This window comes from Panthera tigris, chromosome A1 (assembly GCF_018350195.1).
Source record: "Panthera tigris isolate Pti1 chromosome A1, P.tigris_Pti1_mat1.1, whole genome shotgun sequence".
NCBI classification, from domain to species: domain Eukaryota; kingdom Metazoa; phylum Chordata; class Mammalia; order Carnivora; family Felidae; genus Panthera; species Panthera tigris.
This window is the reverse complement of record NC_056660.1, coordinates 199,203,205-199,229,159: the sequence shown is the minus strand read 5'-3', so window position 1 is coordinate 199,229,159 and position 25,955 is coordinate 199,203,205. Positions and strand designations below refer to the sequence as shown.

The window sequence follows — 25,955 nt, the reverse complement described above, 5'->3', positions numbered from 1 at the left end:
ATGTCTAAAAACTTATATTGCTCTATTATTTTATATTTATATTCAAATATTATAGAAAAGGATCTTAGGCATTGTTAATTGACTACAGACACAGCTAAAAACATGGCAACCAGTACAGGGCAGGAAATAATGTCTTCTCATAGATGTCATGTAATAGCCTTCTTTGTGCTTTGCAACTAATGGCTTGAACATTGTAAACTTCAAAGTGAAGTCTGTACTTCAAAAGATCAAAGGAATTTATACCAATAGAGTAGTAAAAATAATCAGCTTTGTTTCACTTATGTATATGGCAGACAGTGCTGTGAACTATGAAAATAGATGTCACATTGTTCTAAGTCAAGGGTGGGTGCCTTTTCTACTGGGGAGGAGTGAATAACAATCCTGTTATTTGCAACCTGCTAATTTAAAAAATGCTGTTCAACAAGGGGGTAAATTTTGTATTTCTTAGTTTTATTTTCATGCTAGTTTGAGTTTTAAATAATGTATCAAGTTCCACTGTAAACCTCACGTTTCTGTCACCCACTTGTAAGCACCAGTAATAATCTCTAATGGTAACTTAAGACATGTTGGCCTTCAAAACAACAAGTTACAATATCACTTTAGGAAAAAAATAGTTCACAAATGAATCATAGAAATAAATAATCTTTGATTTGGGAAGGAGTGGATAGATACTTGACTGTATCCTCTTGTTTCATAAATGGAGAGACTGATACCCAAAGAAATCTTGTGACCCAATTTACCAAGATTGCAATGAAAATTAACATCAACAACAAAATGGAAAACCAGGTTGAGGCCCAGAACTATAATAATTCTAACAATGGTAGCCTGTTTGGTCTTATAGGATGTCCCTGAAAAGGCAAAAAATAATAATATCATTGGCATTTATCTTATCTTAGCCTATTATTATTTTAGTGAGGTCAGAATTATTCAAGTCCTCACAATGGGCTCCATTTGCAAAGGGATGTTCACCACAGATAGTTATATTTTTAGTCCTTTTGATGTTGACTTGTACATATGCTGAAAGTTTCCAAAATATGAATCATCTTAGATTGTATGGAGAATCATAGATTATCAGCAATGGAAAGAATGTTAAAGATTGATCATCTCAACCAAGTGCCTCCATTTGTACAGATGTGGCAGTTGAAATGCCAGGCAATTGCAGTCACATTAGAAGTGACTTAAAGTCACAAGAGGAGTGCCTCCCCCCCCATCACTTACTGTCACTTCCAGTCATTTGTTTGGAGAATTTGTCCCCTTAATGTGGGCTCTGTAGAAAACACTTCATCAAAATTTAAACTACAGCTTCCTTCTGGTCACTCATACTCCAGGTTTCAGGACACAGCAGTCATGGAAATAAGTCATCATCCTGCAGAGGTATTTTATCCTAGTCAACAAGAGCTGTTGTTACACAATGAGGGCAGGAAAGAATGTGTTTATCAACCAGCCATCCTGATCATCTTTTAGCATTCTCTTGTGCAATTGTGATGATAATTGGACAAGTGTATCAGCAATAGCCTGAAAGGACCATAGTGATCTGGCATTCAAACCTCAGGAAGGAGAGCCTGGGTAACCCTACTGGTTAATCAACATAGAGTAGCAGAGATGCAAGCCAAGGATGAGAGGAATCTAGAACGAATAGTAGACAGGGGAAAAATATCAGTTGGAGTCTCAGGATTCACTGCAATGGTAGAAACATTAACCAGAATGCCAAAGGAGGTGTTCCCCAAATTCATATGAACTAGGCGTATCTGAGTAGTTCAACTGGTGGACTATGGTGAACTACCTAGGTCTTTCTTCAGGAATGAAGCCTTTATTTCTCCAAATTCTGACACTGCAAGCTGAGTCTGCTCCAGAGATTGTCCTTAAGGGAAGAGACCCAACTTGTTCAATGTGATTCCTCCTTCTCAAGAGCAACACACATTCAACAGGTGGTTCACATAGGAGCATAAAGACCTGGTCACCCCTTACCCAAGTCAGAAGTGCTATGCAGAGTCATCCCAGTTTGAGTGCCACCAATGGGTTGGCTGAGGCCTTTGCTGAGGCTTCAGTGAGGTCCAGGTTTTCCCTCTGCCCTACACCACTTCATTTATTTCTGCTGATTCTGACTCCACACGTCACTAAATCTCCTTTCTGGGGAAACTAACTTTCAACAATCACCCACCTGATTAGTATTAGAAAAGTACTAAATATAGGTTTTCTGATGCCTAGGCAAATCAATATATGGCCCTTTCCACTTTATAACATCTCTAAATTGAATTTGAAGTCTGAGGTTTTGTGCTTATGCATACAAAATTATATATAATATAATTTTATCAGAGGTCTAAGTAACCTGAATATCTCAGACATATGTATGATTTACACACTGCTGGCCACTCCTAATGGAAAAAAAGAGTGCAGTAGAGGATCCTGTGCACTGGAGATGAGGTACTGTTGGGAGAGAAGCAGCAAGGAGCTAAGGACATCTGCATGGAGCAGGTGACCACAACTAAGTTTAAATAGCCCTCGTTTGAATGATGGAAATGATTGAAATTGACAAAGTCAAAGGATATACTTTTTGAATAAATTTATTTAAAAGCTTTGAGGTAGTGTTCAAATTCCTAATGAATGTGCTTATTCCTATGTTCAGTTAAAATACATATGTGCATGCACACATACACATGCACACACACACATACACACACACACACACACACACACACACAAATGCCTGGAACATTTGTTTTCACTTATTCTAACCAACAAAATGTGTCTTAATCTAACACAGAAATCAAGGTTTCTGAGATATTAAATGCTCATCTTTTTAAAGTATTTTCTGTCATAAAGTTCTTCTACCTAATATATTTGATGCTTAGTTGAGCAGGTTCTTCAAGAGTTTTGATAATATAGTGATCACTTCCAATAAATGATTGATCTTGTTTCATTTAATAAGATAGAAGAACAGAGTTGTATGTTTTTTAATACACAATAATAATTTTAACCCCTCTGGATGAAAACTCTCCACTTCTTCATCCTACATTTTTTACACTCAAAGGTAAGACCCTAGTCACACCCAACAATTAATAAGTGTTTGAGAACCTATTTAGAAATTATCAATGTTTCTTCTTTTCTCACATTTTCTGTGGCAAACAGATCCATCAAGTTTAGGCAGATGAACAGTGTAAAATTTGGAGATGAATGTAAAGGAAAATTAAGCTATTAGTTCTTTTTAAGGTGGAAAAGTAAAACACAAAATTGAAATATTTTCTCTTTCATTCACAAAACAAGTCAGAATTTTGAGGATCACAGACACAGCAGTGCACAGATAAAGACCCTGAAAAAGGTCCAACAGTTTAATCGTATACAGCAGTCCATACAGACACATGCTTCTTGTCCTGCGTGGGTAAGTCTCTTGCCCCTGGCCAAAATCACTATAAATTGAGGAGTTACACTAGGAGAGAGACTGATAATATGCAGGAGCGAGAGGAAAAGGGATAGAATGAGGGTGGAGTCTATGTTACAATATAAATATACAGCCTAAAATACTTTTAAATTTTAATGTAAGTCAATGGGGCTCATCATCAACTACATGAGTACCTGAATAAGATAAAAAGATAAACATAGTTTTCAATTTAGTGCTTCTTCAGAATAGAAATATGAGAAACATATATGTCTTATACACAGGTATTTTTGGGACAGAGGGGTGGTTTATCAGAAGGAAATGGAATAGAAAGGCTGAAGAAAAAAGTACAAGTATAGGCAACAGAGCCACTTAAAGAATTGACGGAGTGTGACAGTTAATTTTATTTGTCAATTTGATTGGCTCACACTGTACCCAGATATTTGGTTAGTTATTCAGGTATTTCTATGAGGGTGTTTACAGATGAGATTAACATTTGAGTTGCTGGACTCCCCAGTGTGGGTGTGCATCATCCAATACATTGGACACCTGAATAGAACAAAAGGAGTAAGGGAGAATTTACTCTCTGCCTCACTATTTTTGAGCTGAGACTTTGGTCTCCTACCCTTGGATTTGGACTCAGACTAGAAATTATACTTTTCTGCTTCTCAAGGCTTTGAACTGAGACTGAAAGTATACCATTGGCTCTCTTGTGTCTCATCTGGACTTCTCAGCCTCCGTAATTACATGAACCACAGATTCCTTACAATAAATCTATGTATCTCAATATATATATCCATATACACATTTATAAATATATAGAAATAGGACTTCTGATATATGTATATATACATATGTAATAGTTAAATGTGTGTATGTAAATTATATGTATAATTTACATATACATATAAAATATGTTAAATGCTTAATTATATATATATGTATATCCTATTGGTTCTGTCTCTCAGAAGAACGCTGATGAATACACTGAAGGAACAGAAAGGAGAAATAAAGAGGTGGATCCAGGATACAGGGTCTAAAATATAAGAGGTAGGGAACCTATCTGAATAAAGTCCAAGTACCCAAGAGTCAGATCACAGACACTTCAGCCAACTGGTGAGAAGTTGTACCTGAGATCACAAGAATATAACCCAACCAAAACCCAAATCCATGTGGTCTAGGCCAAGAAAGGTGTTGTCTTCAAATAAGCATGAGCAAAATGGGGATTCCATTTACTTATATCTTTACTTGCATGTCTCAAAAACATTCAAAGGATTCTAGTACATTGTACATTCACAGTCATTCCTATTAAATGCCTGGTCCTTACCTTTCTTTAGTCCTCAGAAACTCTCAGCTGTGTTATGTTCTTCCTTCCCAGGCAAACTACCCAAGTACCAATCACAAATTGGCATCTTCTTCTACCATTAAATATTTATCCAACTTTCTCAACACTAGGAGTTATTTTTCTTGAGATAACCTACTGATGTTTTGTGTGTGTGTGTGTGTGTGTGTGTGTTTGTGTGTGTGTGCTTTCTCTCCTCAAGGCTGGTTGTCTGGGGGGGCCGGGGTAGAGAGTATTGTGAATCTTCTAATTACTAGTAATGTTGTCTCCTCATACAACCAATGTTGTAGTGGGGGCTTTAAGAAGGCAAGACCTTATTCCTTTTGAGAAACTCTCATCAACCAAGGTCAATTAAGCTAATGCCTAAGGCATTCATTGTATGTGATGAATTAAGTTATCTACTATGCATCTGGAATGGTACCAACTACTTCCATCCTTGGAAGAATTATAAAAATAGTCAGTCAGGGGCTGCTGGATGGCTCAGTAGCTTAAGCGTTCAACTTTGGCTCAGGTCATGATCTTGAGGTTGGTGAGTTTGAGCCCTGCATTAGGCTCTGTGCTGACAGCTCGGAGCCTGCTTCAGATTCTGTGTCTCCTCTCTCTGTCTCTCCCCTGCTCATGCTCTGTCTCTGTCTTTGTCTCTCTCTTCTCTAAAATGAATAAACGTTAAAAAATTTTAATAGTCACTTAACTCATTGTCTGTACAGTTAATTCTCTTAAGGAACTGGTTGAGAAAGATTGCTTTAGAGAGCAGATTAAGGTTAAAATCAATAGCTTTTCTATAAGATCCATATCATCAGGAGTTCTGACTGTCACATTCTCCCAATTTTGATTGCCTGACACAGGGCATAGCATTCAGTAAAGACTTGATGAACAGACGAATGAATGATTCAGAGCTGCTCATTCATCCAGATAAACCTAAGCCCTAAAAGTCAGGGTCTTAAAGTAAAGGAATAGCAGACAGCACCTGAAAAAACTTCATTTGTACTTTAACCTGTGCCTAAACATTTATTAGTGAAAGCTTGCTTGTATTAAACCATGACTACATTGTACTCCATTATCCCCCCTCTCTGCAGAAGGATTTGGTTGTACACCTGAATATTATAAGCTGGAATACAATGTACCATGTCAGACCAGGGACACTTTCCCAGGAATAGAGTAAGAGAAAAACCCAAACCCAGAGGTTTACTTTTGATATATATGTGTCCTAATTTTATTCTGGAATTTACCACACTGTGGTGGCAATATTGGTCAATGCCAAGTATTATAACATTTCTAGACCACTTACTGCTTGCGTTTAACCCCAGCCAGCAACAGCTTCCAGCAAAACTTCCTGTTGTTTCATTTGTCAGATGCTGTCTGATAAGATCAAGGTGAGGAGTCAGGGTGGGCCATTCTCTGCTTCTCATAAATATGAATCTGTCTACATACAACATGCAGTGGTATGTAAAACAAACCACAACGAAACTGTCAAGATGTTGTGGCAATCTTTTAACCTTCTGTATTTTGCAAAGTTTTGCCACCATATTTTGGAGTCAAAACAATAAATATTCTTTCCTTCTTCCTCTACTCATCTGTTCCAACGAGCCTGTAGATCTTGGACCTTTAAGATGACATGGGCCTGCAAGAGGTAGCACACCTGGGTTCTTGATTCAATTCAATAACATCTGTAATTATAAAAATAGAACATTAAATAAAAGGAAGGTCATAAACAATGGGATCCTGGAAGGCAGCCAGTAACTCTTGAAAAAGTTACTTACCACAGCACAACTCTAATAGCTGGACACAGATGGAGGACAAAAGGCCTAAGCTGCCAGCTGTCCTGAAGTTTCAAGTAGGGGAGGGTGTATTCATTCAGACCTTCTAGAAAGCTCTACGTCTGCAAGGAAAAAAAAAAAACCTACGTATCATTCTTTTCAAAAAGTGGAATAGATCACAGCTTAACAAATGAGTCCCAGCTGTTTAAAATTAGACTGCTAAAATAATTCCATATGCAAATATTCTCTGGGACGATAGCATTTTCATTAAATTGGGCCCTGGATGATTCATTCATTTAAAGTATGAATCTCTCCAAATTGAAGCCTAAGATAGTTAATAAGTGGTAATAAGTATCCTGGTTGCAATATTCCTGTCTCCGTTAGTTAAATTGACCATAATACTTAAAGTTGTCTGTTTTTTTTAAACAAAATGCTTGAGTCACCACCCAGAAGATGCTAATCACACTAAAACTGTGTGACTCATGGGAAACAATAGAGTGTAAACTGGAAGAATTCTACACTAGGATTCAGGAAACCTGGGTGATGATCTCTGTGTCACCACTTGTCAGTCACATGAACTTGGGCAACTCTCTACCTCAGTTGCCCAACGATGATATGGAGATGATATGTACAATGATGAAACATCATAGATGCTTGAAGTAACTTCTAGCTCTCATATTGATAATTCCATGACTTTTCTGCTTTAAATTATATTTTTAATATATGCCTAATAACCAAACAGGCACATGTAACTGAAATGACCCATCACACTGGTAGGGGTTTTCTCCATGATGTGACTTATCCTTTTTCCTAGGCCTTCTTAATCCTCCTTAATGTGATGGAGTGACAAGATCTTCTTGGGTTTTTCTTTTCCTGGTCTTGAGTCTATTCTTATGGGGATGTTAGTCCCTTTTAATTATAAAACCCACCACTCCTGTTTCTTTCTTCCACATATCAGTTCACATTATGATAATTCTTATCAATTTAGAGGATAATTCAAACACATTGAACATTTAAGTTCCAATTATTTGTCAGATAGTATATAGAATGATGTAAATATTATATGTTAAATACTAGTAATTAGATATTCAGCACATAAAAACACCATAAAATATTCACAATGCACATTAGCCCCTCCTGAGCAGAGTGACTGAAAGCAATTTCTTCTTTAAAAACATGTCAGTATCAAATAATTTAGGACTCTACAAGCTAGAGAGGGTCCAGAGTGACTCTGGAACAAGTCCATATATAAGTCTTCTGTGGGAGGGGTTTGTCCCTGTTTATCCTAGGAAACAAACAACAAATCAAAACAAAACAAAAACAAAAGCAAACAAAACAAAACAAAATCTCCATCAGCTAAGACCATGTTTCTTAAACAGCAATAAACAGAAATGCATATTGGTACATGCTGAAAAATAAAGGGTAATCCAAGGCAAATAAAAAGCCTGATGCATCTTTCTGGAACATCTGTTTTAAGATTGAAATAAAAGTTTATATGAGTTTCTAAAATAACAGAACACAAAATAATTTTCAAATTTCCTATATGCTGCTTGAGAATATACTCCCAAAGCTAGCTCCTCTAAAGACTAAAAATATACATTCTTACCCCTCTGCCATGTAGGGACACTTCAATGGAAACATTTGAGTGAATAGACCTAAGGAAATCTAAAAGTATCTCTTCTTTGAAATACAAAATGACCAAGGTAGTAGAAAATACACATATCCTTTTTCTTCAGTAATATATAGATAACTTACATTCTAAGTTGGTGTCTAAGTATTTATTCTGAAATCCTTAGAGGTCTTTTTGCCATCAACCTTGTCACTGCCTGCAGGTTGAGTGAGTTTCCTAAAGGAATAGAGTAAGAAAAACATCACAAGGAATTTGCCCCCTTCCTCACTATCTACCTTCTCATACAAGACATAGCTTTCTCTACAAAATATTTTGTTCACAGAATGCCACAGATGACCTGGTTTCCCTTTACTTGTCTCTTCAGTATTAATAAACCTGGGGTCACAGACTTTATGTGGTCTGTTCTTTGTTTGGAAAACAATTCTGGAACACTAGGTGTAGAGATCAGAGAGGATTCCAGAGTAGGGCCAGTTTCACTCTGGGTCAGAGACTGAGGAAAAGACTGTGGGAAAACAGCTGGCCTCCAGGGCCTTCCTGATCTTACCTCTCTTCCAAGGTTTCCTTTATCCTGCAGGAAGGAGGGGGCTGAGCCCTGTTGCCACCAGAGAAGATCAATCAGGATCCCTTGGGCAAGGACAGCCACATACCCCAGCTCTCGAAAGACAAAGGATGGATTTCAAAGTGACAGATATGGCAAGTCACCAACAAATCTACATGTTTTTTATAGGGTAAAAAAAGCTTAATTATTTTTTAAATTAAAAACTTACCATATGCTGGGGCATCTGAGTGGCTCACTCAGTTAAGTGTCTGACTTAGGCTCAGGTCATGATCTCTCGATTCATGAGTTCGAGCCGTGCATCAGATTTTGTGCTGACAGCTCAGAGCCTGGAGTCTGTTTCAGATTCTGTGTTTCCCTCTCTGCCCCTCCTCTGCTCGCACTCTGTCTCTCTCTCTCAAAAATAAATAAATAAAAATCACCACATGCTTATTATACAAAATTTAGACAACATATAAAAGCACAAAGAAGAAAGTATTTAAAAAATATGTGAAACAGCTGTATAGTTTTTTGAGAATCTACCGTGTGCCTGGCATTGTGTAAAACACTGTTAGTAGTAACAAAGACACATAGGATGCTCTCAGGGAATTTATAACTTTGTAGAAACCTGGCATTTGAGGTAGTCACAAATAGGATAGCAAAAGACATCACTAGGTGTACATATTTAAGCACTCAAGGTGTTTGTTGGGTCAATAGAGGGTTGGCTGAATGCCAGTGAAGAGAGGGAATCTGGGCAGTATCTCTTACTCCTCTCCAGGAGGACAAAGACTTGTAGAAGACCATGCTGAGGAGAGAGCACACACCAGGTCCTCCCCCATCTACTTGGTTTTTTTTTAATGACCTTGAGGAGACATTGAAGAAGCGCTGACTCTGAGTTCAAACAATAGCTCTGCCACACATAGCAATGCAAACTTTAGTCAACCCTCTTAAATTGTCTTAGCCAGTTTTTTTAAACAAGCGTAATAATCTCCACCTCACAGCATTGTTGTAACACATATTCAGCCATTTAACCCTCATAACAGCTCTATGAAGTATGTACTTGATTAACACCATTCTACATAGGCGGAAACCAAGATGCAGAAAATCTGTGTAACTGGCCCCAGATCACATAAGTGGTAGAGCCAGGATTTGAACTCAGGCAACCAAGCTCCAGAGAACATGCTCTATACTATAATAGAGCTCTGTATACTATATAGAGCTCTATATAGTCAGTCACTATCACCTTTTGCATCTCCTCAGAATTAAGGGAAAGCCTAATAGCTGCCATTTACATAATAGTCTGGTGAAGACAGAGGAAGTGATTTTTTCAGAACCTGGGAACTGGCAATAAAGGCCATGCTTTATAAAATCTTAAACAGAATACTACTACTACTACTACTAATAATAATGGATGACATGTTTATCATCTGAAAACCATTATAGCAAGTAATGGGAGAGGGAGGAGGTATGTGTGTGTAAATGATCTCATTTAATCCTCACAATAATCTGTCATTTATGACTTGTTCTCCTCATTCTACAGATGTGGCAACTATAGCCTGAGGGTTTAAGCAAACTGAGATCACTCAGACCAGATACTCAACTCTTGAAATGAATTTGTTGAGTCAAAATGGTATGTAAGGGGCACCTGGGTGGCTCAGTCAGTCAGGCATCTGACTCTTGATTTCAGCCCAGGTCATTATCTCACAGCTTGTGAGTTTGAGCCCCAGGTCCGGCTCTGCACTGTCAGATTGGGATTCTCTGTCTCCCTCTCTCTCTCTGCCCCTCCCTCACTTGTTCTCTCTCAAAAATAAATAAATATTTTAGAAAATAGTATGTAGGTACTCTGAAAAAGAGAATAAATACAGAAAATAAATGAAAAATCATAGATCATCTCCCCTACAGTGTACAGGAGCAACTGAGAGCAACCCCAGGATGCCTGGGTGCTGATCCTAAGTCAGCCACTAATGAATGAACTACATGGCAATGAACAAATCAGTCAGTGTCTGTGCTTTGGCTTCTCCATCTATCACATGAGCTGGTGGAATAGGTTACTGGTTCTTAATCTCTTGATCATAAACCACTTCCATGTATTCAGTGAACTCTCCCTCCAGACAAATGCATATGTGAACATAAGACAGAATGCTCTGCATTCAATTCAGTAGTGACAATGTATTCTACATTGTCAGGCTTTCCCGCTGAAATGTAATATCCTTGAGGGCAAAGGACTAGTCTTGTCCATGTCTATATTCCCAGTTACCATAACAGTACTTGGCACATCATAGACTCCCCCAAACTATCAACTGAATATACCCCCAGACTAAGAAAACTTGGAATGAATTATTTTCAAGGTCTTTTTTTGTTCTGAAAGATCTAAGGGTGAATCATATGAAATTGCCAATGCTCTGCTGCTTCTGACCAGTAAAAATGGCAATTTCATGTGCTTCAACCTAATACATTAATTTACAATTTTACTCACTCACCTAGTGAATATGTGTATGTGCACTCTGATACCTAGTGCTGTTTTAGTTCTAATCCTATTTATCTGTGACAGCTATTACTCATCTTGTACTTACCACATGATGAAACCCAAGCAAGCAGATAAATGTGTAGTGTTTCCTGCTTCCTTTAAACTGCCTGTGAATGCAAACAGAGCCCGTATCTGTTTTAGGTACAATTCTTGTGTACCTTAATTTCTTAGTTTCTCCTTAAATTACTTTATTTGAAATTTATCAATACTTATATAATTCTAAGTGAAGATACTTAATACTTACATAATTCTTAATGAGGTAGCAACTAAACAGGTTAATGGCCTTAATATAAATAAGTCAGACTTCTGGAATAATTGTTAAAACAAGAAAACAGTGTGTTCAGCCAGAAGCAAATCTTTTTAAAATGCTTGCCAAGTATAAACTTTGGGTTGGCCAAAGTGTAAAATAGCGATTTCATCATATGACTTCTGTATTTGATCATAAAACATCCCGGTTAGCATTTATTCAACATTACAGGTACCTCGTAACATCTAATATCCACTATTCAAGCATTGTGTATTATGAATTTTTAAAAGCCTCTAGAAATACCCTACTGTGGAAGACTTAGTATTTTTTTTTTTTTATCCCTGAAACAAATAGAATACACTTTTAGGAGTTAACCTGATGCAACTTTACTACTGTAGCCATATTTCTGAGATACGCTCTGCGTATGTTGCCTAATGAAGTGTTAACTATTATATACAGTGGAACCAATAATTTATTTGGATTTGTGGGAAAAACGAATGACAATATATGGAAGTTCTGTTGTGAGCTAAGACCACTCCTGCCTCTTCTTAACCATACAGATTTAACAAGTGGTATTTCAGTGTGACTTCTACCAGCCTCCAGCTAAGCTGCCTCTTTTTCTTCTCTAAAAGAATGTTTCCAGTAAGGTGTGTTGAGGTCAGGTCAGGTAGAATTAATTAAAAAAAATAAACCAGAAAAACTTCCTGTGGAAAGAGTGAAAACTAAGAGAAGTCCAGTAGATGACAAAGCCTGTCAAACACAAGGGGAACAGAAATAACATGATACAAATATTATAACGTTCGGCACGTATTTCCCTAACCATTCCTACTGTCTCCTGTATTTGTCAGGAAGTTGAAAATGGGGGAAAAATAAGTAAAAGGTGGTGTTTCTTTTTTTTGTCTTACTTTACTAGCTGCATTTTTGAAATATTTGGCTCACTCATTGCTAGTTGGAAGGGTCCAAAAAATTATAGAATTGGATGAAAGAAAATTAATATCTGAATCCTAAACCAATTCAAATTCCTGAGTGGTGTGTGTGTGTGTGTGTGTGAGTGTGTGTGTGTGTGTGTGTGTGTGCGCGCGCGTGCAGTTGGTATAAGAGAGGGGGTACTAAAGCAAAAGCAGCAGTGGAGACAAAAAATTAAAAATTAAATCTATTTTTCCCCAATTGAACTAGTAATAGTGAAATTATCACCTTTAAAAAGGTACTTAATACAAAGGAAAAGGAAACCAAAGAGATTGACTCATCTAACCCAGAATTACCAAACTTTGCAATCCTTTAATCTCTATAGATGCACCCCTGTCATTCAATCTTGGGGAAGCAAACCTGAATCTATTTTCTAGAAAATGGATTTTATCAGCAGCCCACATAACTCTCCAAAGCAGCTCTATTGAAAACAGTATTATCACCATATAGCCTCAAGCACCCATACTCAGGGACTTCTAAAGAGAATGAGATATGATTAGGAGGGGGAAAAAAAAGATGAAAATCAGATCTACTTGTGAACTATACTTGTAAGAAAAACAGTAGGGAGAAACTTGACACATTGACTAAGACAAAAGTTTGAGAACTCTTTGTTAATTTTAATTATTCTGTGTTTATTCCCTGTCACATTGATGAAGTAGTTGTCTATATCCAATGAAGGTAAACCCAAGTATTATGTCCAGAATCTAATGCTAGAAGGTAAACCCAAGTATTATGTCCAGAATCTAATGCTATAGTTCTCCAAGATAATATCTTTCATAGTAGAGAGTAGGGTTCAGATTATAAAATTTTTACTTCTTTTATGGGGTTTGTGTTACCAAGTGTTTAGAAAACCAATGCCCCAGAATTCCTCTCTAACTTCTGCTTCTCTCTAATCTCCTTTGAAAATTCTGGAGAAACATAGTAAAATTATTTTCTTTCTAAGTATATCAACTTTGAAAAAATAAAAGTGAGAAGAAGGAAGAGAATAGTGAGAGACAGATTTTTTTTTCCTCCTTCTGGAGTGGAGAAAGCCACAAGAGCTATGAAGTTCTATTTCTGTGAGGTTTTGTCCAAGAGGGCGAGAAATTGTATGAAAATCTGACATTTGCAGAATCAGAAGCCAGAGCCAGAACCCATCTGGGACAGTGATGTCCCTCTTCATTATCTTATCTCCAATGTGAAAGAAAGCAGAAACAAAGGCCAGGGTCCTTCCCTAATCAGAAGCCAGAACACCAGTTATAAAGGAGAAAAGACACAATTACCCTGAAGGAAGATTTTTTAAGAGATACTGCATTAAGAGAAAGGTTACTGATCAGCACACTTACTTACAGTTTACATTTAAAAAAAAAAGTATCAAAAGTATCAAAGCAAGTAGGAAGAGGAAAGGGTACTAAAACATAAGAAGAAATCACATGGGCAAAAAATATACTTATTCCTCAATTGAACTAATAGTGAAATTAGAAAGAGGTACTGAATAAAAGGGATTCAAAAATAAAACCAGAAAGTACTGACCAAGTCTTTTTCTCACAGTCAGATAGTAAAAACTATGAAAAGGAATATTATAAAGTCTCAAAATAATGGAACAGCAACTTAATCTTCAACTCGAGACTGCACAACTCCATCAGAGAGAGCATCTCGAGAAGGTCTTCACCAGGTGGCTGCAATTGTTACAGGTTCAGATTACCATAAGGGTTTACAGGAAAAGTTTGTTCTTTTCCCCAGATCCATGATAATTAAGGTAAGCAAGGTATTTGTCAAAAGAGTGAGCAAAAGAGCCACTAACAGAAGCTCTCTTATTTAGAGTGCATTAAAATCACTTGGGGAGCTGGTTGGGAATTTTGATTCCCACTAGGAATCACTAGGGATGCTATTTCATTATCTGAGAATGAGGCCCGGGGATCCACATTTTTTCATTAGCGTCTAGGCTGATTCCAAAGCATGTGGGCCCTAAATCTCACCTTGAGAAACACTGCATTAGAAATTGCTGTAGGAGGGGCGCCTGGGTGGCTCAGTTGGTTAAGCATCCAACTGTTGATTTCAGCTCAGGTCATGACCTCACAGTTCAAGGGATTGAGCCCCACATCTGACTCTCTCTCTCTCTCTCTCTCTCTCTCTCTCTCTCTCTCTCTCTCCCCCCCCTCCCTCTCTCTCTCTCTCTCTCTTTTCTCCCTTCCTCCCTCCCTCAAAATAAATAAACTTTAAAAAAAATAAGAAATTGCTATAGGAATTTCTGTTCATGTGCTGTCTGTGTAGGTTGTCTTGGTGAATGCAAAACATCTTGGTTCCCCTCCCCTCCTAAAAAAGGAACAAGCACAAGTATTGTTGCTTGTGCTTGGGTAAAGGATAAAATTCAAGGTTTTTCCAGCAACCTGTGCAATTACTAGCAAGCTTTCTCCTTGTTGAAGCCAGAAATTTTGCTAAACTCATCAGACTACGGCCTTCAAAGATCCAAGGAAATACTGTACTTTGAAAGCCATTATTTCTTAACATTCTATAAAAACAAGCTATCTAAGCATACATTTTTAGTAAGTACATGTTTTAGAGGGGAATTATATGCTACTTGTCCAAATCAGCAGACTGAGTTTTAAATACATTTATTGATTTAATTTGAATGGAAGTTTTTAGAAATAGGATTTTTAAAGTTATCTCCAAATAATTAAGATCACACACACAAAATTGGACAGTCCTATATCTCATTTCTGATAGCTCTCATCTTTCTAAATTTTGTAACTGCTCTACGACCTTAGAGTTGGCTAGTAAAACCCCCTGAAGTACAATGGACTGCTTCCATGCATTTATATTTGTGAGAATCTCAGTACATTATTGACTGAAAATCAAAAAAAAAAAAAAAAAAAAAAAAAAAAAAAAAACCCAGAAGACCATCTTGTTTTACTGCTTGGAATAGATTTTCCCTTTCAACCCTGGCCTCATGAGTTCCTTTTCTCCTCCAGCAGAGTTAAGATGTATTAATTTGCCTCAGACAAATCTACTTTTTTAGGAATCAAAAATGACTCTGCCATGTATGTTTAATTTTGAATCTTACTGGTTTTTATTTTACTGCTCTATGATCCATTGAGTACTCAAAGATAGATATTTTCTATAAAATAAATAAAAGTATAAAATAAAATAAATAAAATAAAATAAAAAGTAAATTACTAGACTAATAAAGTCTATTTTTTTTATGGCCACAATGGCCTACCCAAGCATTTCAGTGTTACACTTTTTTATGTTGTTGGAGCCTGAATCACATTAATCACTTTTGTGGGAAACTGAAGCTTATATTTATAATTCTTTATGCTATATAAAATCATTCTTCTCTCCCCCCCCCCCACCCACCCTTTTTCCAATCCAGAGTAACTATGGAAACTGTTTGGCCTGGATATTCTGAGATAGTGCTAATGTTAAATACTTCTATCGTCAGACTTTATATCATAATGCCAAGCCACCAATGACCATTTTTTCTTCAGAAAATAGAATTACAAAGTCAATACATGCTTAAAAATGACTGATTTAATTTGAGGATCTCAGAAGGACCTTCTGCCCCTCCGACCCCCTCTCCCACTCTTGGGAGCTGGCATTGATGTTAGCCCTCAAGGCCTTGGGATGCTCTTGCTCTGTAAATTATATCATCTGTTTCCTGCTCAGCAAGAAAAGAGGAGATTTCCTGTTGAATAGACTCTCCCTTTGTTTTAAAGCTTTCTTATCTCTTGGGCATTTGTCTGCTGCTGTTCCCCTGATAATTTTTCTAAAGGTGACCTGGACCTAACCTCTGTTTTTCACCTATTCTCTTGTTCCTCTTACTCAACTACAACCTCGTGTTTTTGATCATCAGTTTTGTCTACCCCCCATTATTCTGGCTCTGCTAACAAATTTTCAGTCTTAAATACCTACAGCATCCTTACCTGTGACTCAGCCTCATGCCCACCACCTGCTTTCGAATTACCCTCCACCCTGACCCCCACACAGACTTTCTCACGCTTTCTCTCCTCAGCTTCACAATATCCTTTCCTTTTCTTATAGATTCTACTGTAAACTTGAGCTTTGTCTCCCCTGCCACTTTTCCTATATTTCCCTGATAAATCTCTGACTATTGAAGTTACTAGTGACAGAAGCCAAGATCCACTAAGATATGAGTCTTCTAGGAGAAATATATGTAAACCTGGCAGGAATGTTAACATTGAACCTCAAGATAAATTAGAATTCAGCTTTAAGAACTGGGGGCTACACACACTAATAAATTGAGGCTTTTTTTTTTACATAACCCAGTTTAGTTGTTTTTATTTATTCTTTAGGAAAAACAAATATCAAGCTAGTAAAAAGACAGTAAAGTTAATTATTTAACTGACTAGTGGGTTTTTTTTAAATCAATTTTTTGTAGGCAATTTGATCAGAATAGTCAAACTTGTTCGTATATATGTTTCTGTCTCAAAAATACATATATAGCACAACCAGGAGTCTGCTATAGTGATGTTCTTTAACCATTAAATGTGAGACAAAATTATCAGACAGCAATAATCCAGGTACTTTCCAACTTTCCTAATTATAAATACATTCCTATGTGCATATTCTGCTTATTTTATTGCTGTTTCATTTCCTAACAATATCTAGCCTGACCTTCAATTCATGCCAAAAAAGACCTCCCCATACCTCACACCCCCCCACCATGCTTCCCACTAGCTGTCTGCCAAAACAAAAAGTGACTGTAGAAGAGAAGATGCCACTTCCAATTAAATAAACCACTCAAAACAATGAGGGAACAAATTACACTCAGAATAAATGAAGAAAAAAAACCAGTCCCCTTGCCTTGCTAGTAGTCTGCTGAATGCACTGGTTTCCTTTGAAAGACATGTTTTTGAGACAAGGCTTTCTCTGGAGGGCTAGAAGTATTGTTTGGGTAGTTACTAATATATAGGTGGCGGTTGACGTCATGGGGTTTGATAATATTTCTAAGAGACACTCTCTATAAGACTTTTTAAAAAATCCATGTGGAGTTAGAGATAAATTTTGAATAAGCAGAGACTTTCGTGATCTCCCTAAAATCAAGGCCAACTCTTGAAGTCAAAGGGTCTGTCTCTAACACCACACACACACATGAATTATACCAACCACTTGAATTACTTATACCCATAAAAAAATATGGCAGATTTATACAAGACTGTTGAGGAAAAAGGCAAAGTCAAGACATCATAAACATGGATAGTATTAGAAGTAAGCATTTATTAAAATCCTTCTGGTGATTGGGATTGAAATTTTTGGACAATGTAAAGAACCAAAAATAAATATCTTTGACTTTTATGGACTCTGGATACCACCTCGCCACACACACACAACACTGTACAACTGTTTTCTTAGCTGTACATAGATGTTTAATGGTCTCAACCCTAAAAATTACAATATGGTTAAAACATATCCCTGGCACTTGAGAAATATGGATTTGAAACTACTTAGAAGTCATTTAATCTAAAATATTAATTTTACAAATGAGGAAACTAAGTATCAGTAATATAAAACAATATGTCAAGTCTCACACTGACCGTTCCTTCTTCAATCCCTGTGGCATTTTCTTGTTGATGACGTAAAGCAACTGTCTTTTGGGATTTTCCCCAGGGTAAAGGCTACATCTGCATATGATTTGTATATGTTCCTCTAGGCTGAAGTGCTGGCTAATTTTGAAGCCCAGACTTGGTTTTCATAATGGCAAATGCCAAAAGTTTACATTTTGTTCATGAATGTAGCAGCATCTGCCATTTATTAGCATTAAATGTACCAGGCATTGGGCTAGGTACTTGATTCATAATCATCTCGTTTCATCCTTACAACAATCTTGTATATTGTTTTATAAGAAGACCATGAAGCTGAGAAAATTGATATGATGCCCCTGGTAATAAAATGAATAGATAATAAAATCAAGATTTAAACCCAGGTCCATCTGATTACCAAGATTTTTCTGTGCTTCTTCCATCACTGGATTCTATTACCAGAGTCCAGGGATAATAGAGGCAGAAATAGGGGGCCAAAGAAAGTCAGAGTCATTACACAGAGTACTCAGGAAGGAAACACCATGGGAGCCAACTTGGCACTGCTGCATGGTAGGTTTTCACTGTTAGGAGAACGATAGGCAATGCTGTGCCAGCACTAATGAACACATGCTTGATGGGAAAGAATGGGAAAACAGTACAATAAACTCTTATGATATAATCACCAGGTTCAATTGTACCAGAGAAGAGCTCAGGGACCTACTTCATCAACCTGGTGGGTAGAACAAAATATCCTGCCACAAAGTTCTGGTGATCCTGGAAAAGAATAAAGATCAATTTGGGATACTGTCTTATTGAAATTATATATCCTAATTTGTGTATTAAATCCATCCAGCATGGATTTTTGTAAGAAATTTCAACCCCCAGAAGATTAGGAAATGTTGCACACACGTTGTTGGGGACAGCTGGAAAGAGAAATAACATTTTGAGCTTGAGCAACTTCTTTGATAGGCCCTGACATCCAGGAGTCTTGAGAATGGATTCCACCTTAATAAGTACCAGTTGTCAATTTTACACAAATCTGGAGAGTAATTAAGAATATCCAGGATCAGATCCAAGGAGTTATTTTGGTTTTGGTAGGAGGTATGAATTTCAGTTTGCCAGTATTCAAAAATATACCTTGGAATATGGCCAAGGAAAGGAATGATGTTTTTGCCCTTCAGCCTTTCCACTGAATTCAGGAATCCAAATCTCTATGAGAATATCATGCCAGCTAACATACTAGGTTCTGTCACTCCCTGGCTTAAAACCCTTTAATGGTTGCCCATGGCTTTCAGAATAAAACTCAAACTCTTAAATGCAGATTTTATGCCTCTTCCTCCTCTTCTTTATTTTATTCTTTAGGCCTCCTCTTCTTTATTTTTAATCACTCCACTCATTCTACTGGCCAGTCATAATCTATTTCTTTCCAAATTCTGTCTCTTCTCCAAGCCTTGGCTCATGCTATTCCTTCTTGCTGGAACAGTCCCAGCTTCAATGTTCCCCCCCCCCCATATTCTCTCTATTACCCACAGAGATACATCCCACTTATCCTCAGTTCTGACATCATTTTCTTAAGAGCTCTTCACTGACTCCCCAAATTTGGGTTAAGTGCCCCCTTTTCCTCTGTACTCATAATATTTCACTGTAATTTCTTGTTATATGCTTTATTTTCCAGCTGGACTATAAATTCTATTATGGCAAAGACACAATGCCAATTATCAGATATTTGTTGAGAATCCATTCTATGCTAGATATTTGGGATACTATGACAGCTTACATGTGTAAGGTCTTATGTCTGCTTTGCCCAACATTGCATCTTAACATAAACAACATGCTTTTTCTCTCAGATAAGATGTATTTACAACAGAAAATGCTTGTAGGAATATCATGGATCTTTTCATTCCCTGCATATACATGAGGCAGGGCAACTTCTAGATGATATAATCTTGCTCTCCTAGAAAGTGGAATCAGAGTGGTCCAGAAGGCAGCTCTTAGAGACTGCTTCCTGCCTGGGTTAAATCAGGCAGTTCCAGTGGTGGAATACTTTGGGGGAATCTTTGGAATAATATCTCTCAAGCCCTATGTTATGAATAAGAAAAATATTGTCCTTGTCCTTCTAAAGCCAACATGTCTCAAAATACTCAGAGCATGAATCCTAGTGGTCTTGATGATATTTCTTTTTCCATTAATAATGAATTATGAACCAACACTATCCCATCACAAGTTTATTTTCCTGTATTTTACTTAACAGAACACTGATATGTGAAATACATACCAAGCCATCGATGAAATTACAGATGAAGCAATCTGGGAATATCAACTGCAGAAGGCTGCCATGTCCATCAGTAAGTTAAATTTTGCAGAAGATTACCAATTTAGTCTCCATCTCTACTCTTATAGCACCTGGACTAAAATAGGTGTCTCATTTAATTATTCACATATTTTGATATATAAATTCAGGCCACTGGTAAGAATGAAGTGAGATGATAAATTAATCCCTCCACACTCCGAACTTTGAAAGCCCTTTCTCTTCCTGAGGTAATTTCTCTGCTTTATCAACAGAAAATATTTCATGTGTCACAAATGTATTGAGCTAAGGAAAGTTATTATCATGTAGATGATGGACTCTAATTTTGTGTTAAAGTAAGTGCAATTCATATGTGGAAGAATATGTATCCATTGGACAACATTATACCATTTGGCATTTTCCCCTCAAGCTAAAGGTCGCTGGTAAAATGGAAGAGGTTAGGAGAGAGGGAGAGATACAGAGAAAGTGAAGAAGGAAAATAGTGGACATTTTATCAGATGCTTGAGATGAGAATGAATCAGCCTTCCTTGGGGGTAGGTTGGGGAAAGAAGCCTGTTACTCTCAAGTCCACAGGAGAGAAATATATAATTTATTGAGAGGAATTTTGAACTTCTAAATATGCATGTTACATTACTTCTCTTTCCTAAACCTTTTAAAAATTATAATGTAGAAGAAACAGTATTGATGCTACCAAGTAGATATAGCCGTGTTACTGCTGGATAGAGCAGAGGACGTGATAAACTAAGTATCTGCAAGGGTGAAGCCTCAAAGAAAGTTAGTCAGGTCACTCTGCAGAACCCTTAGGGGTCAGGGGTAGGACCACTGGGCATCAGGGCAAGCAAAGCCCTTGGAGAGACACTAGGCTGAAAACAAGGGGATTATTTAAAGTCCACACGCTAAACAGAGGGATCTTTCAAATAAGCAATTATTAATTATAGGAAAAGCCAAAAGTTGTCTGAAAAAAGAAATTAGAACAGCAGTGGTTATTATTTACATAATCGCAACGATGTTAACATGCCTGTTTACTAAAGCGTGTAGTAAAACTATGTTAGGAGGTTGAAGAGAAATGAAGCAAGCATGTGATGATAACAGGGAGTGCTGGGAAGGATGAAATTCATAACCACTGCAACAGGAAGTCAATAAACCATACGTAAAATTAATGTATCAGTTAGGAATATATTTATAAATATAGAAAAAGTAGCATGGGGAAAGAATTACAGGAGTTGAGAGTTGTTGCATCTGGAGCATGGAGTAGAGTGGGTGGGGTAAGAGAAAGGATGACAGCTTTTCAACCAGAAACTTTAGCTTTATATGATTTCTTAAACCATGTGCATTTATTACTTGGAAAAAATAATAAAAACAATTTAAAAAGAAAAGAAATGCCTTGGGTTGCCAACATACTAGAGATAGAGATATTCACCTGGAAAAAACCTTGATTCCACATTTTTATATACCTAGAATATCAGGATCCCTTTGGTATATGTGTAGGAGATATGTAATCATGTCTGGGTCGGGGCATTATTAAAGTTGCTATGATAGTTTTACAGCAAAAAGAAGATAGTACAGAAATTCAGAAGACAAAAATGTTATATTTTAACTCTTGTCAACCTCTACATATATGCCAAACGGTCCTTTACAAGTACCCCCCAACCCTTGTTGACTCTTCTATTTCCAGTGCCTAGTAGCATGGTGCCTGGTTAACATGGGTTCCTTAGGAGTAGTTGAAAATATACAGGAAAATGTACTAAGATTGCAGAAATCATAGTTAAAAAGCTATAGCTGAATTAACTGAAAGGAATGGGGAGGAAGATAGGAAGGAAGTTATGAGACAGACTCAACATGCAAACGGCCAAATATAACTGGCAGCAATGCCAGATTTTCTCCCTTTTAAGAAATGCAAACCAGGGTAAAGTCAAGGTCAAACCTCTAATAAAGGGAAATGAGAATAAAAGTAGTTTGAGGTGGTATTTCTGTGAATTTAATTTGCTAAGCACTTTGTGTATGGTGGGAGTGGAGCTTATGAAAGAGGGTAATTCCATACTCCATATATGTCACTCTGGTTGCTATTTAAAATTTTTGTTCATGTTTATTTATTTTTGAGAGAGAGAGACACACACACACAGAGAGAGAGAGAGAGAGAGAGAGAGAGAGAGAGAGAGAGCATGAGTCGGGGTGGGGGGGGGAGGGTAGAGAGAGGAGGAGACACAGAATTCAAAATAGGCTCCAGGCTCTGAGCTGTTAGCACAGAGCCCTACACGGGGCTTGAACCCACGAACCCACGAAATCATGAGTTGAGCTGAAGTTGAAGGCTTAACCAACTGAGCCATGCAGGCACCCCACTGGTTGCTATTTTAAAATATAGAAAAGCGGTAAAGTATTCATTATCCAAATTGAATGGTCAAAAAATGTATAAAATTCTGTCACACAAGACACAGCCACTCAAGGTCAAAATATAATTTTGAAAAAGAGCAGTGGTCTTTTAATTAGGAATACAGGATTTCATGGGAATACAGGAATACAGGATTTCATGGTTAAGAATATATATTAGTTTGCCAGGGCTGCCATTATAAACCCCCACAAAATGGGGGCTTAAATAACAGAAATGTATTGTTCCACAGCCCAGAAGACAGTATGAGGACTTAGGTACCAAAACTAGTAGATCTTGTATCCTTGATGAAAACATTAAAAGTTAAGAAAAATGTGAATTTTTGAATCAAGTGAATTGAGAAAGGAAAAGAGTCCAACAGCAGAGGATTTCATCTATCAAACATCAAATATCATAAAAATCAAAGAGGAGGGCCTAAAACTGATACATGGGACAAAATTAAAAAGCAAAAGCACTCAAGATCCAGCGAGAAGAGACCAGAAAGCACCAGGATAAGTAAGCAAGTCAGAGAGCCTATGAGGAAATACCTCAGTGTCAACCTCTTACCTGCCCTTGTCCTTTATGTGCTCCCTGTGGCCTGAGGTATGGGTAGATTAAATAGATTTAAAAGGCCAAGACTAAGGGGCATAACAATAATCATTTTTCTATTCACCTGTGATATTTATTATATTCATATCAATGTAATATTTGAAAATATTATATATATTATATAAAACTATCTGAAATTATTTTTTTTCATGTTTATTTTTGAGAGAGACAGAGTGTAAGCAGAGGAGGGGCAGAGAGAGAGAGGGAGATAGAGAATCCGAAATAGGCTCCAGGGTCTGAGCTGTCAGCACAAAGCCCAATGCAGGGCTCGAACTTACAAAGCATGAGATCATGACCGGAGCTGAAGTCAAGACGCTTAACCAACTGAGCCACCCAGGTGCCCCTGAAGTTAATTTTTGCCTTAAGTGATGAAAACAAGGAAGAAATAATCACAATTTGCATGTTCTGTGTCCGAGAACAACTTTGTGTGGCTTCACATAGCAGGAAAGCCAGACCTAAAGGAATCATGACCCTTATTCACCAACATCTCTCACACTGCACCACACTCTAAACTACGTGTAGTCCTGTCCCCACATCCATTATAGATTAATGATGTATTGTTGAAAAGTTATGTCTAAATGAAGTTTGCACTTCAAAGTCATCCTGAGAAGGAGCTGTTTTATTTCACAATAAGTAGTTCAGTATAATTGAGGAGATCCTACATTGGAACATATCAGAAATCGTATTCCAAGGGTAAATCTTATTCTCTGAAGTACTCAGGTATGCCAAAAATGTCTCATGACTTTATTTAGATTTAATTAATTATAATCAATTCTAATTAAATTTAAAGAAAATAAAGTCACAAGACAAAATTCTAACTGGAATACCTACCTGTATGAGCTGATGTGAAAATCAATATTAGTTATTATTGGAGGTTTCTTCCCATACCGTTCCCTACTGCCTACCACAATCATATGTAGAACTTAGAAATCCTACGTAGAACAAATATTTGTAGGCTTTCTCAGGTCTTTGGAGCATACTGATAACCATACTATCTTTGTCCAAACACTCATGGTCCCTTAATATCCAACATCTCTGTGTTTTCACTGGGCACAAGAATCTTGACCAAGGCTGGAATCACCAATATCCATGATACAGTCTCCATATGCACACTGTGAAACTACCCCTTCTTCTGATATCAGAGAGGACTTGGCCAACTCTCTGGGTCACCGTTAGTTACATAGATCTTAGGTCCCAACTCCCAGAAAAATCTGAACTATTCATCCATTCTTTGTTCTTTCTCCTGCCTCTAGAACGTTCTTCTAGTTCTTTCTCCTGCCTCTTGATCACCAGTACCCTTTGATATCATTAAGTAGCCCATGCTTTCAGAAAACACAAATATACCAAAGCTAAAAAAAGAGTTTGTGCACAGGAAATTGTGTTTAGTGAGGAATTTGTTCTCCTAGAACAAAAGAATAAGAAGAGCCTGTCCACTTTCTAGGAACTGGAGAGGAAAAAAATATCCCTAGAACCAAACACAAATTCATCCCTCAAGAAATCATAACTACAATTTCCAATGTCCATTAAGAAAGTAACATTGTTACATTGTAATTACATTTCATTTCTTTTAATAAAGTAGTAATGATATTAAAAAGACACAACCACCATGAAAACATTCCTAGGACCATACCAGGGTCCCTGAATGCAGTTCTGAAACAAAAAGTTTAATAAAGTATCTGAGCAATGCCAGTGTTATCATTGCCTTTAATTTCCAAGAGTGATTGTATAAAATGGATGGTTGTTGGTTCAAGAACATGTTACTTTCAAGCAGTTAAGATTGTCATGAATTATTTATTCATGAACCACTTAAGTTGTTTCCATCATAAGTAGAATTCCTTGTCCTATCTCTTGGTTTTTACCTGAAATTTCCTTTTCTTTTCACCATTTCTCTGTTCAGCTTCTCAACACCTGCACTTCTTCCACCACTACTTTTAGACCCCCAAACTGATTATATAACAGATGAATGATTTTTACATTCTCAGGACAAGCAGCAGCATGTTCTGAAGTTGGCCATAAGGGCAGTGGTATAGAAGAATTCAAGAAGGAGAAACTACAAAACAGTGCTGAAAGTAATTAATGAAGATATAAAATATGGAAAGACATCCTATGTTGATGGATTGTTAAGGCTTTATATTGGTAGGATGGCAATACTTCCCAAATTGATCTACAAATGCAATACCAGCCCTATAAAAATCCCAGCTGTTTTTTGTTTTTGTTTTTGTTTTTGCATAAATGACCAAATTGATCCTAAAATTAATATGGAAAGGCAAGGGATCCAGAATAGCCAAACCAATCTGAAAAATAATACAAGGGAAGACTTTTTAGAAATTTCCTGATTTCTAAACTTAATACAAATCTACAGCAATCAAGATAGTATGATAAGGACAAACATATATAGACCAATGGAACAAAATTAAGCATCCAGAAATAAACCCATACATGTATGGTCAATTAATTTTCAATAAGATTGTCAAGACCATTCATAGGGGGAAAAATAGTCTTTACAACAAATAGTGCTGGGAAAACTGGATATCCACATTTGAAAGACTGAAGTTGTACCTCACACCATATACAAAAAATAACTCAAAATGAATCATAGCCTTAAACAAAAGACTTAAAACTATAAAACTCTTAGAATAAAACAAAAATCTACATGACTTTGGATCACCAGGTTTTTTTTAAATATTACACTACAAGCCCAACAACCAAAGGAAAATAGGTAAATTGGTCTTCATCAAAATCACAAACTTTTGTGCTTCAAAGGAGACTATCAA

The 25,955-nt window shown here is 37.0% G+C and overlaps 1 long non-coding RNA gene across 1 annotated transcript; it reads right to left on the bottom strand.

Annotated features, from left to right (window-relative positions):
• Nucleotides 1-6,209: 6,209 nt before the first annotated feature.
• LOC122231789 lies at nt 6,210-8,708 on the bottom strand. Its single transcript, XR_006209026.1, has 4 exons — nt 8,650-8,708; nt 8,231-8,321; nt 6,479-6,597; nt 6,210-6,385 (listed from the first exon to the last, which is right to left on the bottom strand). It is a non-coding gene; the product is annotated as an uncharacterized LOC122231789 (long non-coding RNA).
• Between the last annotated feature and the right edge of the window lie 17,247 nt (nt 8,709-25,955).